The sequence below is a fragment of the Sminthopsis crassicaudata genome, chromosome X, assembly GCF_048593235.1.
Source record: "Sminthopsis crassicaudata isolate SCR6 chromosome X, ASM4859323v1, whole genome shotgun sequence".
Classification (NCBI taxonomy): Eukaryota; Metazoa; Chordata; class Mammalia; order Dasyuromorphia; family Dasyuridae; genus Sminthopsis; species Sminthopsis crassicaudata.
The window spans coordinates 41,709,390-41,722,908 of record NC_133623.1 but is presented as its reverse complement, the minus strand read 5'-3'; positions in this window follow the sequence as shown (position 1 = coordinate 41,722,908).

Here is a 13,519-nt window from a genome sequence, read left to right as displayed (position 1 = left end):
CCACCTAGACATCTGTGCCTAGATAGCTTACAGAGGTCTCAGTTTCAACATATCCAAAGCAGAACTCATCTTTGCTCCTAAATCTACACTTCTTCCTAATTTCCTTCTTCCTGTTGAGAGGACCACCGTCATGCAGATTCACAGCCCCAGAGTATACTCCCTATACCCAATCTTGTCAAGTCTACCTTCACGACATGTTTACATCTCTCCTTGTTTTTACTTAACCAATCCCCCAATTCAAAGCCTTCATCGCCTCACAATAGCTTCTCCATTGCTTTTCTCACATGTAACTTAATTCTTCTTTCTTCTGTCTTCCTCTGAATCAATATCCCTAAAACATAGATTGGAACACATCATTTGCTCCACTCTTCTTGAGTTTGTTTTGTTGGTTTGCTGGTTTGTCTCCAACCTATCTTTCCAGGCTGAAGTTAGAATCCTGCTCTCTCTCCCCAATAATTACTCTTCTTTCCACACTCCATATACCAGCAAAACTGGTCAAAATAATAGTCTGTGTCCAGGAAGCTCTATTTTCCATCCCTTTGCCTGAAATGCCCACCTTCCTCACCTAAACCACCCTTTCCTCTGACTGCATTGTATTTATTTCACATTTACTTATCTGTGTGCGTGCTGTCTTTTATGTTTTGCCTAGAAGGTGAGCTTTTGGAGAGAAGGAGCTTCTTCCTTTTAAAATTTTTGCCTTCCTTGCCTCAGCATAATCCTTGGTATATAGTATGTGCTTAAGAAATCTTTGTTAATGAGATGATTCAAACCGCTTCCAATTGTTCAGTAATGAAAAGAATCAACTACACCCAGAGAGAGAACTATGGGAAATGAGTATGAACCACAAGATAGCATTTCCACTCTTTCTGTTACTGTTTGCTTGCATTTTTGTTTTCCTTCTCAGGTTTTTTCTTTCCTTCTAGATCCGATTTTCCTTATGCAGTAAGACAACTGTATAAATATGTATACATATATTTGATTTAACATATACTATAACATTTAACATGTATTGGACTACTTGCCATCTAGGGGAAGGGGTCGGGGAAAGGAGGGGAAAAATTGGAATAGAAGGTTTCACAAGGATCAGTGTTGAAAAATTACCCATGCATATGCTTTATCAATAAAAAGCTATAATAATAAAAAATTTAAAAAAAGAAATCCTTGTTAAATTAAATAGCTAACATGTTGAAAAAAGATAAACTTTCAGTGGTTTTCTTCATTTAGACATTCAAAGACAGTGCTATAAAGATATCAAAACATCCAGTTAGGAAAAAAATCATCTTATTCTGTTTACCTTTGTCTAGACTACAACTTAGTTTCTAGACTAAAGAGTTTAGAGTCTAGTTTAGGTAAAGGTAAGCAACAGAATGAAGCCTGATAGAATTCTGACTCATATCAGAATTAGGACATCAGGAGTCCAGACCCAGCCTCCTTGATTCCCCAACCTGGCCGAATGCTTGGACATTATGTAGACAAGGAGGATAGAGTGCTGGGCTGAAAGTCAGGAAGATCTGCGTTCAAATACATTCTCTGACCCTCCCCATATCAATGTAAGCTCACCCAGGACAGAGACTCTTAGGTTTTTCACCTTTAGAACCCAGTTCAGTGCCTAGTGATTTATAAAAGCTTGCTGATTTACTGAATACAAGCTATGTGGCCCTGGATAGATCATCAACTGCTCTGTGTCTTAGTCAGTTCCCTGGTACTTATCTAATTAGTCATGATCTTCATAATGGAAAGAGTTCCCACAATGGGATTTCCCGAGTGCCAAAACTGGTATTCTAGTGCCATAGAAAACAAAGTGGGAAATTTGATAGCTGTTTTTCGAGTTTGTTAAATTACCACTTGTTTTAACCGGAGGACAGTGCTTCAAAAACTTTCTTGGCATCCGGGGGGAGCGATCACAACTCGAAATGTGGTAAGTCTGCTTAGCCTTTTCTTCACCATACCTTGGGACCCTCTCCAAAACGGATAGTCAAATGGCCACAGCTCACACATTTGAACTGTGCATGGGTAGCAGTGGTTAAACAAATTCTCACATAAATTGCCTGAGTAACCCCGGCTAAGTAACACTTGGCTTGCTAAGAGGCCCAGAGAAGGAAGGGAGGGGGAGCTATAAAGGGTGGTTGGAGAAGTCATGGGCTTAAATGGATCCAGCTTCCACAATTTGGCTGTGAAGCCCAGTGTTTAATTTGACAACACTCATATTCAAGGATTACCTTTATAAACCCCTCCTGTCTTGGTCCTTCTCAGGCTAAGTGCTAGTAATAGCTCACATTTAGAAAGGCTTGCAACTGCTTTTATTTTTAAAGGTTTGCAAAGTGCTTTCTGTCCATTATCTCATTTGAGCCTTTCAGACACCAGGGATGCCATTATTACCATCCCCTTCCCCCACACCCCCTCTTACTAAAGAGAAAGCTAAAACTCAGAGAGGTTATGGGACTCAGAGCATCACACAGCCAATAAATTTCCAAAGATGGGTTGTGAACTCAACTCTGCCTGATCACAAATCCCCATGCTGTCACTAACCACTAGGAAACATTGTCTCTTTGTACATTGAGGCAAAATATTAAGGTCGCTCAGAAACAAATAATCTGTCTTTTGTTTTAAATATCCAGCTTAGCAGAGAAATAAAAATGCTTTCTGTACACTTGAATTATGTGGGTAATTTTAAGTTCTTCCCATCCATAACATACTTACCACCTAGGCTAGAGAGGACATAGATGCTTGAAATTTAGAATTAAATGAATCATAAGCCCTGGCAAAGGGGCATAGGTTCAGAGCCAGGAAGGACTTTAGAGATCATCTAGTCCAATCCTGTCACTTCATAGAACTGAGAAACTGAGGCCCATCCTGCTAAAGGGACTTTAACACATATACACACGGGGACACACACATACACAAACATGCACCGTACATATCCATAATAAGTAGAAGTGCTGAGGTTTGAACCCAAACCCTGTAACTGCCAAAGTTCTCCTTTTTCCACTGAATCTGTTTTGGTTTTCCTGCTTAGGTCGATTGAAAGGGAGCCTAACTTTGAATAAGGGCCCTGCCAATATCTACCTACCCATGTAACTTTGACCAAGTCCAAATTTCCTCTCTCTGGGCTCTGATTTTTTCCTCTATGCAAGGATAGAGTTGGACTAAATCTTATAGCTCACAATATGTCATCCTATGAACTTCTAAGCCAACCTCTCAAGCCCAGGCCTTTTTGCATTTCTTATAGTTTGTCATTCATCCTGTGTCATCCTATGACTTTCTGGGTCACAGATTGTTACTTTTAAAGCAGTCACCTTAGAAATAATAGCATAGGCTCACATATTCAAAGATGGAAGGTACTTTCCTGGCCATTGAGGCTAGCCTCATTTTACAACTGAGGAATCTGACACCCTGAGAGGTCATTCAGGCAGTAACTAGCAGAGCCAAGATGGCTCCAAATCCAACACTCTTTACCAAATACGGGGTTGGTTTAGGAATTTGTAGCATTCCCCAAATTGGAAAATGATATCCTTGCTTTTTGTTCTGTGAAGAACAAGTACATTAATTAACCTTCCCAGAAACTTGTGTCAGGGACAGCTTGTGGCAATGATAAAGAAAACAGCTAGGGTCCAAACTTACCGTTGGGCATCATGAATCCAGACGTGTTTCTTCATTATCCTGCAATAACCATCTTATTAGATACTCAGGTCATTTGAATTTTACAAATAAGAGATAACATTTATATGTTGTTATGTCTCACACATGTTTACATACATGATCTCATCTGATCCTTACAATAGCTCTGTAAGGTAGCTGCTATTATTATCCCCATTTTACAGATAAGGAGATCGAGACTGAGAAGTTAAGTCACTTGTCTAAAGTGACCTAATAAGAAAGTATCTGAACTTTGGGAAGCTTTCATTTATCTGGCTCTTACTCCTACCAAGGTGTAATGTGGAAATTTCCAATCTGACATTCTAATGGTCTTTAATTTCCCTTTCAATCAGTCTGATTCACAAGGCTTAGAAACACAGAACAAAATTATTTTCCCAGCAAAAGTTTCAGCTTCTATTGTGTGCTGGGCACTGTGATAAATCCTGTGAGATTTGGAAGAGATTTCCTAACCCATTCTCTTCCAAGGAACCTGTACAGTTTCTGTAACTTAAAGCCATATCTTGAAGAGAACCATAACAAGGGGAAAAGTCCATATTGTATGACATTGTTCTCTTTTTGGTTCTCAGCTGCTATTGTCCTTATTTCATGAAGATGATCTGAGCCATTCTTGCTGTTTTTACTGTCCTTAGTTTTGTTTTATTGTTTCCTATTGTTTATATCTCTATCAAATAAGGATAATTACCTCCTTTTCAGATAACACCTTTCAAGAAGTTGGACCATAGGGTGATAACCCTAGTGCTTTAATTCATTGCCACCCCAGTGCATCTAATTCCTTCACTCTGTTTAAACCTTTCATTATTTTATACTCAAGTTCCAGGGCCTGAATTTTACACAAGAAGTCTCTTTAAATAGTTGTTCAAACAGATCTCTTGCTTTCTGATCTCCGTTTGCTTCATGGTGAGTCAGTACCTCTTTACCACCTCTTTTTCCCAATGCCCAAGTAGTATTTACCCTAGGTCTCATTCCCCTGAGCATTGGAGAAGTATACCCTCTTTCCATATATTCTTTCCTCTCCAGTCTTCCTCAGGTTAGTTGGAATGGGTTATGCAGATTAGCCCAAGCTATTTCTCAGAGATGGGCAAAATTAGTGGCTGACACAGTATGAGCACCAGTGACTCTGAAGTAGAGGATTAACTCACTGACTAAACAGAGATGAGAATATTTAGTTAAGAGATAATGAATGAGTTGTCCAAAGTCAAAGCAATTTAGTCATAGCAATTGCATAGTCAAAACTAGAACTCATAGCTCCTGACTATCTATCCTGAGTTTTTTTCCCCGTAGCTGCTGACAGTCCCTTCCTTTCTGCCTTATCTTATTGTAAAATGGTCACCTGTATTTCAGTTTAAAACTAATTTCTAAGTCTGATGCAAAAATGAACCAATTGAATCTACTCTAAGTTACGTAATAATGAAGTAGACCAAAGAAATCTGTGACAGTGATAAATTATTCTCATACTTAAATAAATGGATTATAGTCAGTGACAATAGTCAGTTCTCTCTATATTTCTTTTTCAGAATTTCCTAATAGGAAATCAACACTTTTCCTCAGTGGTACATTCACATAAAGAAGAAGATTCATGTTTGTATGAAGATTGCCTACTGAAAAGAATGATGCCAAATGAAAAAGAAAACAGTTTGACTATAGCTTCTGATTTCCTGCTTCCTTTCTATTTTTCTTCATTCCTTAGTTCTTTTGTTCCTTCCTTCATTTCTCCCTCCCTCCATTCTTCCCTTCTACCCTCTTTCCTTCTATATGTGGTAGAATTACTAATGTCTTTTTTCCCTCCCTCCCTTCCTTCCTTCCTTCCTTCCTTCCTTCCTTCCTTCCTTCCTTCCTTCCTTCCTTCCTTCCTTCCTTCCTTCCTTCCTTCCTTCCTTCCTTCCTTCCTTCCTTCCTTCCTTCCTTCCTTTTCTTTTTCCCTCATTCTCTACCTTTTGTTTCAAACTTTGAGATATGTTATTGATCATATAAAATTATATCGGAGATAGGGGAAATGACCTGTGATTTCACTGATATAGAGAACTCTGGAATGTGGAAAGTTCCTCCACCAAGGGAAATAAGGCTTTTCTCTGCAATTTGTAATCTTAAGAGTTCCCTCAGATACTTAAAGATTAAGTGATTTGCTCAGGGTCATATAAGCAGTATATGTCAGAGACAGGTCTTGATCATTATATAAAATATAGACTACATCTACAATCCTTTTTGACTCAGAAGCCAGCTTTCTATCCACCATGCCATACTGCTTTTCAAAATCATGTCAATATAATATAAATTTAATTTAGAAATATTCAAACTCTAGAAATCTAGCTGCTTCTAGAATTATTTGGTGTCAAAGTTTAAGACACTATGGGGCAATTCACCTTTCAATTGATCATTTTTAGCACTGATTTCTGCTTAATATTCTCCACTATTTTCTACTGGACAGTTTTCTGTTCCAGGGCTGGTGAACTATTACTCTCTCTAAATAGACTCTCTCTAATGCAGTGAGTCCATTAAGACCATAGTCTTAAAAATTACTAAGTTGCAAAGATAAATGTTGAAAATTATCATTGCATGTATTTTGAAGAGGAAAAAGCTATTATTATAAAAAAAATGTACAGTTAGATAGGTTAAGAAAAATTACTAAGGACCTTCCCCCTCAAAGAGCTTTTTAAGTATGGGTTATATCTATTGATATTAGAAAGTAAAATGTCTTAGTAACATGAAAATAGTTTTAGCCTTATGGATCCCCCTGAAGTCTTAGGGACCCAGGTCCCTGAACTATACTTTAAGAGGCATTGCTTTAGAAAGGCGAAAACGCCCACTTCCCATTACCTAGTAGCCATGAAGAGTGACTATTATCCCACAATTGGAGACATCATGTAGGAAAATGAGACATGGGTCACGATTGAGGATGTTTTCAACACCTTTAGTGTATATAATGGGATTATTGCTCGTTTAGGACAGACAATTGAAATAACCCATTTCCTTATTGCTATTTATTCTTTCTTATCTTCTTGTGTGAATTGCTTATTCGGTACTATTTACTCAGTACAGCACTTGAATCCCTGCTAGAATGTTCCTCACAAGGGCTTTTGGGAGGAACTCTCATGATTTTTCAGTTTCCTTTGTCTTTTCAGTTGGGAAGGGAGAGGTTTATATTTTACAAAGTCCAATCAAAAGACCTGATACTTTTGATCCTAAGGAGTTAGGATCAATTCATAATTTGAATTATGTTTAATTCATAATTCAGGACCCACAATGGGCAGATTATCCTTGCTGCTGGAGTTAAGTCACATCTCATCAGTATTTTCCTTTTTTTTTTATTTATAATTTTTTCCACAGTATATATGCATGAGTAATTTTTTATAATATTATCCCTTGTATTAATTTTTCCAAATTATCCCCTTCCTCCCTCTACTCCCTCCCCTTGATGACAGGCAATCCCATACATTTTACATATGTTACAATATAACCTAGATACAATATATGTGTGTAAATCCCATTTTCTTGTTGCACATTAAGTATTAGCTTCCGAAGGTGTAAGTAACCTGGGTAGATAGACAGTAGTGCTAACAATTTACATTCACTTTCCAGTGTTCCTTCTCTGGGTGTAGTTGAAGTGAGTTGGATCTTCTTTATGTTGAAGATATCCACTTCCATCAGAATACATCTTCATACAGCACTGAAGTGTACAACCATCTTCTGGTTCTATTTATTTCACTCAGAATCAGTTCATCAGTATTTTCCATAAGGCCTGAACAGAACATGTTTGTCAGGGAACATCTTTCAGACAGTACCATTAGCACTTGGATTCAATTATTTGAGTGTCCCAAATTGAAACATAATTTGGGAGGCCTCCATGACACACAGAAAGAGAGGGGGACATACTCTCTTAGAATCACAGAATTAGTGGTGGAATAAACTTCAGAGGGCAGCCGGGCCCAATGTATCTTACTGCATGTATAGATGCTGAACCCAAGGCTCAGGGGAGGGGAGAGGACTTCACCAAGTTCATACAGCTGGAATGATGCACAACCAAGGTTCAAACACAGTTCCTTTGATTCCAAACCCTTTGCTCTTTTCACTATTTTTATATATTCTTATATATTCAAATACTCCAAAGAGGAAAACAGGCTTTTTTCCACTAAAGCAGTGCAGGTAGATAAGTGTTTGGAGAACCATGGAATCAGTACATATGTTAGTTCCTTAATGCCAATACATTTTTTGGCTTGCTCTGTTTAAGTGGCAAAAACAAATTGGAAGATGCCATGTTACTAAAGTATCATAGATGTTGAACCAGAAATTGACTTTGAGCATATCTCATGTGCCCTGAAATTTGACAGACGGGAAGACTCTGGGCCGGGGAGGGAAAGTGACTCGCCTAAGATCACACAGAGCCAGGAAGTAAGCCTACAGCTATTTTCTTCTTTGGAGGGCGGGGTGAGGCAATTGGGGTTAAGTGATTTGTCTAGGGTCATACAGCTAGGAAGTGTTAAATGTCTGAGGCTACATTTGAACTCAGGGCCTCTTGAATCCATGGCCAGTGCTCTACCCATTATGCCATCTAGCTGGCTAAGCGCCTAGGGCTTCTGATTGTAAATCCCAATGCTTTTTACCCCTACCAGGTCATTTTCCTCTTCCAATACAATTCAATAAATAAATGTTGACTCTGAATATGTCTGTGTTAGACACTCTGATAAATACAAAAATCAGCAGAGTATAGCTTTAGAACTAGAAAGGAACTTAGAAGTCTTTCAATATATTCTTTTTATTTTCCTCCGATGAAGAACAGAAGAGAACAGAAATTATTTATTTAAAATTTTAAAAAAGTAACAGAACTGAGATTTAACATAGGCCTTCTTACTCCAAAACCAATGCTTTTTCTACTACACCATTAAGTGTACAGAACGTAATTCATAATCTCCAGTACCTTATGGTTTAGTAGGGGAAATAACACCCATACAACAATGTAACTATACTAGTACTGGAAAAAATTCTACTCAATGTCAGAAATTTGGGGTTCAGCTCATAGCTCTACCATTTATTGTGGGACTCTGGGCAACCCTCTTCTGTCTCAATTTCCTTGGCCATAAAATGGGGACCATCACGATCTTTTCCCAGCTCCAATGCTGATAATGAACAAATTGCTTAACCTCTGTGTTTCCATTTCTTCCTTTATAAGATGGTAACAACAATAATGTACTACCTATCTTGTAAGGTTTTGGTAAGGAAAACAATTTGTAAATCTTAACGGATTTTATGAATGTGAGTTACCATGGAAAAACAGTTAAATATTTTCTAGGTCCCAAACGGGGATGGCTAGATAGCATAGTGGATTGAGCATTGGGCTTGGAGTCAGGAAAGTTCACCGTGTGTCTGTGTGTCCTTGGACAAGTCACTTCACGCTGTTTGTTCTACTTTCTCCTCTATAAAATGGGCTGGAGAAGGAAATGACACACCATTCCCAGTATCTTTTCCAAGAAAATGGGGCCACAAAGAGTTGGGTAAAACTGAAATGACTAGACAATAACAAATGTCCCAAGCACTGTATGTGTGTGGAGTGCTGGGGATACACATAAAAATGTGAGAAATCCTTGGCCTTCAAGTGATTCTAAATGAGGGAGACAACACATATAGAAAGGTTTAGGTGCAGTTAAAATGGCAATGTCTAGAGGGCCCAGTTATAGGGCAGATGCCTGGTAGGTCAGAAGGTGTAGCTGCAGGGTGGATGGTAAGTCCTAGAGTCCCTCTCTTTTACCAGAAGGTTTAAAGCCAATGCCTTCCAACTCACTGAGGCAGTGTCAGTGGCTCTGACTGCCCTGTAGCTGGGAGAGGAAGGGGAAAAAGGTATGGGCCAGGGAGATCTCAGTAGAATATAAGCAGAGAACACACCTCCTAAAGACTGCTCTTCTCAGTGTTTTGCACCCCATGAAATCATATGTTATTACTGATAACAGTATCATTAATATATTAAAACTGAACCTTACTGTAATGTCCCCCAACCCATATATATTTGGGAATAATTAGAACGTTGTTTTCAAGGAATTAACTACCTCTCCAAAGGTAATTTTGCTGAACGTTAAGTTTCCCTGGTACACATGAACAATTCTTGAGGGTGGGGGGGCAGTAGTCAGGAAAGCATGCTTTTATTCTCTTTATGTTATGCACTATTGCCATCGCTGAAAGAGCACATTAAGAAAATATTAAGACAATAACGATGAATTCCACCATGTTGTTTCAAATACGTTGTCAGAATATTAATTTCAAATGACCAAATATTGGAAGCCATCAGGAGACATTTAATATGGATGTAGAAGGGTGGTGAGGGGGGTAAAATTGGTTGAAAGTGGGTCTTAGTAATTAGAATGACTCGTTGAGTCATAGAACAAAATCTGTCAAAGTAGCATCATTCTCTAGAAGGCAAGACAATGATAATGATTAAAGAGTTGGGGGTGGGGGGAGAGGAGGAGGCAGGAAATAGAAGTTGGCGGATGCCTGTCCAATCAAGGCCCTACCACAGGTCAGAGAGGTTTGATTCAGGTTATTTATGAATTTAGAGATTAAGTTCTCATTAGTAACAAAAATAATATTCATCATTTTATTTGTTTTAATTTTGCCTCCTGACTTTGCTTCAGATTCTAGATGGGAGAATAAGGAAGGAAAGCATCGTTTCTTATTTCCCATAACAAACCATTTAAAAGGAGAGACTCCTGATTCACACAATGTCATCTTTAATTGGTATGTCTTTGTCTTGGGCATCATTCAGACTGAAATGTCTGAGTGATACAGAAACATTGTGCATGTTTTAGTACAGCCCAGCCCCGAAAAAAGCAGACGGGGGGCCTCAGAGACAAGGAGGGAATTCTCAAATTCTACCTCTTCAACTCCAGATTCCTGTATTTTATGTGTGCATGGTTTATTTTGTTTTTGTTTTTGTTTTATTTTATTTTAAATCTGGAAACACAACAGAAGGGGCCACAATTTGGTAACTGGAGGTCGGCCACGTGATGTTTTTGTGTGTGAGTGTATAGAGCATTTCCAGACAGCCTAGGGGGAAAAAAGGAGACAAGGATAAGAAGAAAAGGAGAATGAGACAAACAGAAAAGCTGGAAGCGTGTTTGTTTTGCATACTTATTGAACGTTTACCCCCTCCTTCCTTTTGCAGCTAACAAAAATTGTCTTCTGTTTATAGTATCTCTCAGACTGGACATTTCTTTCTGTGTTGCCTGCATTCTTGGGGTTCCTTTTATCTCATTCTTGAACTCCAGAAATAGCCACTTACTGGTCTTTGCTTCCACCCCCCACACACATCCATCCTGCTTATTACTCAAATTCATCTTTGTGACGTAATACTTGGGTATGCTGTTTAAAAATTTTCAGTCCCTCCACATTGGTTTGAGGCAAAGAGTGGACATTCTGGAACCTGGTATTCAGCGATCTATATTGTGACTTTATCCACTACTCATCATAAGTTCATGAATTTGTAGCTGATGGGCTCTTGAGCGGAGGCTATCTAGTACAAACCCCCATTTTACAGAGGGGGAAACTGAGACCCAGTAAAAGGAAGGGTTTGAGTATCCAGGATGAGGGGGTGGTCGATAGGATCAAATGTCTGGGGTATCATGATGGATGAGGATTGAGGATTTTCTGTGAGTTTGGCTGTGAAATGGAGGAGAGATATAGGATGCTAACTTGAGAGGAAGCAGGGTCAAGTGAATACACTGTACAGGATACTGCAGGAAATAAATGAGAAACAATGTTTGCCCCTGTGGAGTTTATAATGGGTGGATGGCTGAATCATTGACAAAGAATTGTAAAATGATGCATTTGTAGCAAATGAGATTCCCAGCAAAGTGTTACAAACTGTTTGAGGACATCATTCCTAGTGGAGAAAATCTAGAAAGGTCTTGCAAAGGAGATATCATCTGAGTTAGGTCTTGAAGGAAGGATTTGCCCAAGCAGAGATGGATAGGTTGAGTTTGATGTGCCAAGGGAAAAGCCAGATAGAGCTTTCCAGCAAGCAGTGGGCAGTGTGGAATGAGAGGCCCCCTGAGGGAGGTCTGGACCAGAGATGTGGACATTGGATCAGATTGGACCCAGCTTAGGGAACGCTAGATGAGGAAATTTCTTCAAAAGTATATGTCCTGCTTTACAATTTAGAGTCTTGGACCTATACATGTGGGGGCACTAAGACATTAAGTGTTTTAATTAGGATCACATAGCCAATGCATCAGAGGCAGGATTTGAATCCAGGTCTCCCTGCCATCAGGCAACAACAATGTCAATATTAGCAAAATTAATCTGAGCTACCAAAGGATACAGAAGGTAGATTTTGAAAGATTAATTAGTTCTCAGGAACTGATAACTCAGAAGTTTCACTAGTGCTCACAGGCTTGTATACTTGCATACAGGGGCTCTCATTCATCCCTGTCTATGATATTATTCAAATCATAGTTACATTGGTCAATACATACAAATAAGGGTGGGAGCATCTTGGAGCTTCTGACATATTGCACGATTGATGGCATATCCCTTCTTGTGAAGCTCCTTTCCCTGGGTCTTTAGAGAATGTCTAAGGGGGCTGGTTGGAGGAGCCACTCTAATGGCAAATTAATACCTGCTCTGGGCCTAGGAGAAGGAAGGAGTGTGTGTGTGTGTGTGGGGGAAACAAGATGACCCTGGGAAGGGAAAATGGTTTGTCTCTTATGTTTGAGGAAAAAGGCCCACAGGTACAGGCCTTCCTGTGGGGTCTTCACAACTCTGGAGAAACTAATAAAAGGGGAAGTCTCTTGCAGTTCTGTAGGCTATTTGGGGATGTCAGGAAGTAGTAAGATTGCTGTCATATGGCAAATGTTAGTAGAGATGGGAGAGAGATCATTATTTGATGGGGATAGAAAACATGGGCTTAGGCCCCCTGACCAGATAGTAGTGAGAAATGATAGCTTTTATATGGAATTAGAAGACCTTTTAGGGGAATAGATAATTAGGGGTAGAGGGCGTCCTAGACTTGGATTCAAGAGAGCCTGGGGCTCCAATTCTACCCCCCACTTCTTACTTGTGTGACTCAATCATACCCTTAATTTCCTCATATGGGAAAAATAGAACCCAGTTTCCTCATATATAAAAAATAGAGCTACTGTGTCTGTGAATCATAACCTTAATTTCCCCAAGCCTCAGTTTCTTCATATGTAAAAAATAGAACTACTGTGTAGTACCTACTGTGTCAGAGTCTGGAAAGATCAATCATTGGTATTATATTGATATATATGAAATAAATGAGACACAATGTTTGCCCCTGTGGAGTTTATAATGGGTGGATGGGTGAATCATTGACAAAGAATTGTAAAACGATGCATTTGTAGCAAATGGATACAAAGTGAGATTCCCAGCAAATACCATGTATATATATATATATATATATATATATATATATATATATATATATATATATATATATAGTCAGTCAATTATATACATATATATTCATGTATATGATTGATTGACATTCAGTCTAGCTTTAGCAAATAGTGTCTGGCCATAACCTTCAGACTATTTATTACTAACTTCCCATAGAACTTCCACACAAATTAACAGACATAAACAATGGACCCAACTTGCCTGCTTCCTTAGATTTCACCTTGCTTTTACAGTGAGTGCTCCCCCCTTCCCTTCCACAGTAGGTATGATTTTATTAGTGTGGAGAACTCCCACTGACAAAATTCCCTTCACCAGTGTTGAGTAAATACTCCTTAGCAATGGTTAGCCTTAGAGAGTGGCCTAGTGGGGCTGAGAAGGTGTGTTACACAGAAGCTACCAATCACCAACAAGAATTTTAAGCTCTTACTCTGAGCCTTGCTACCCCTTGAGGCTCACTGATAGT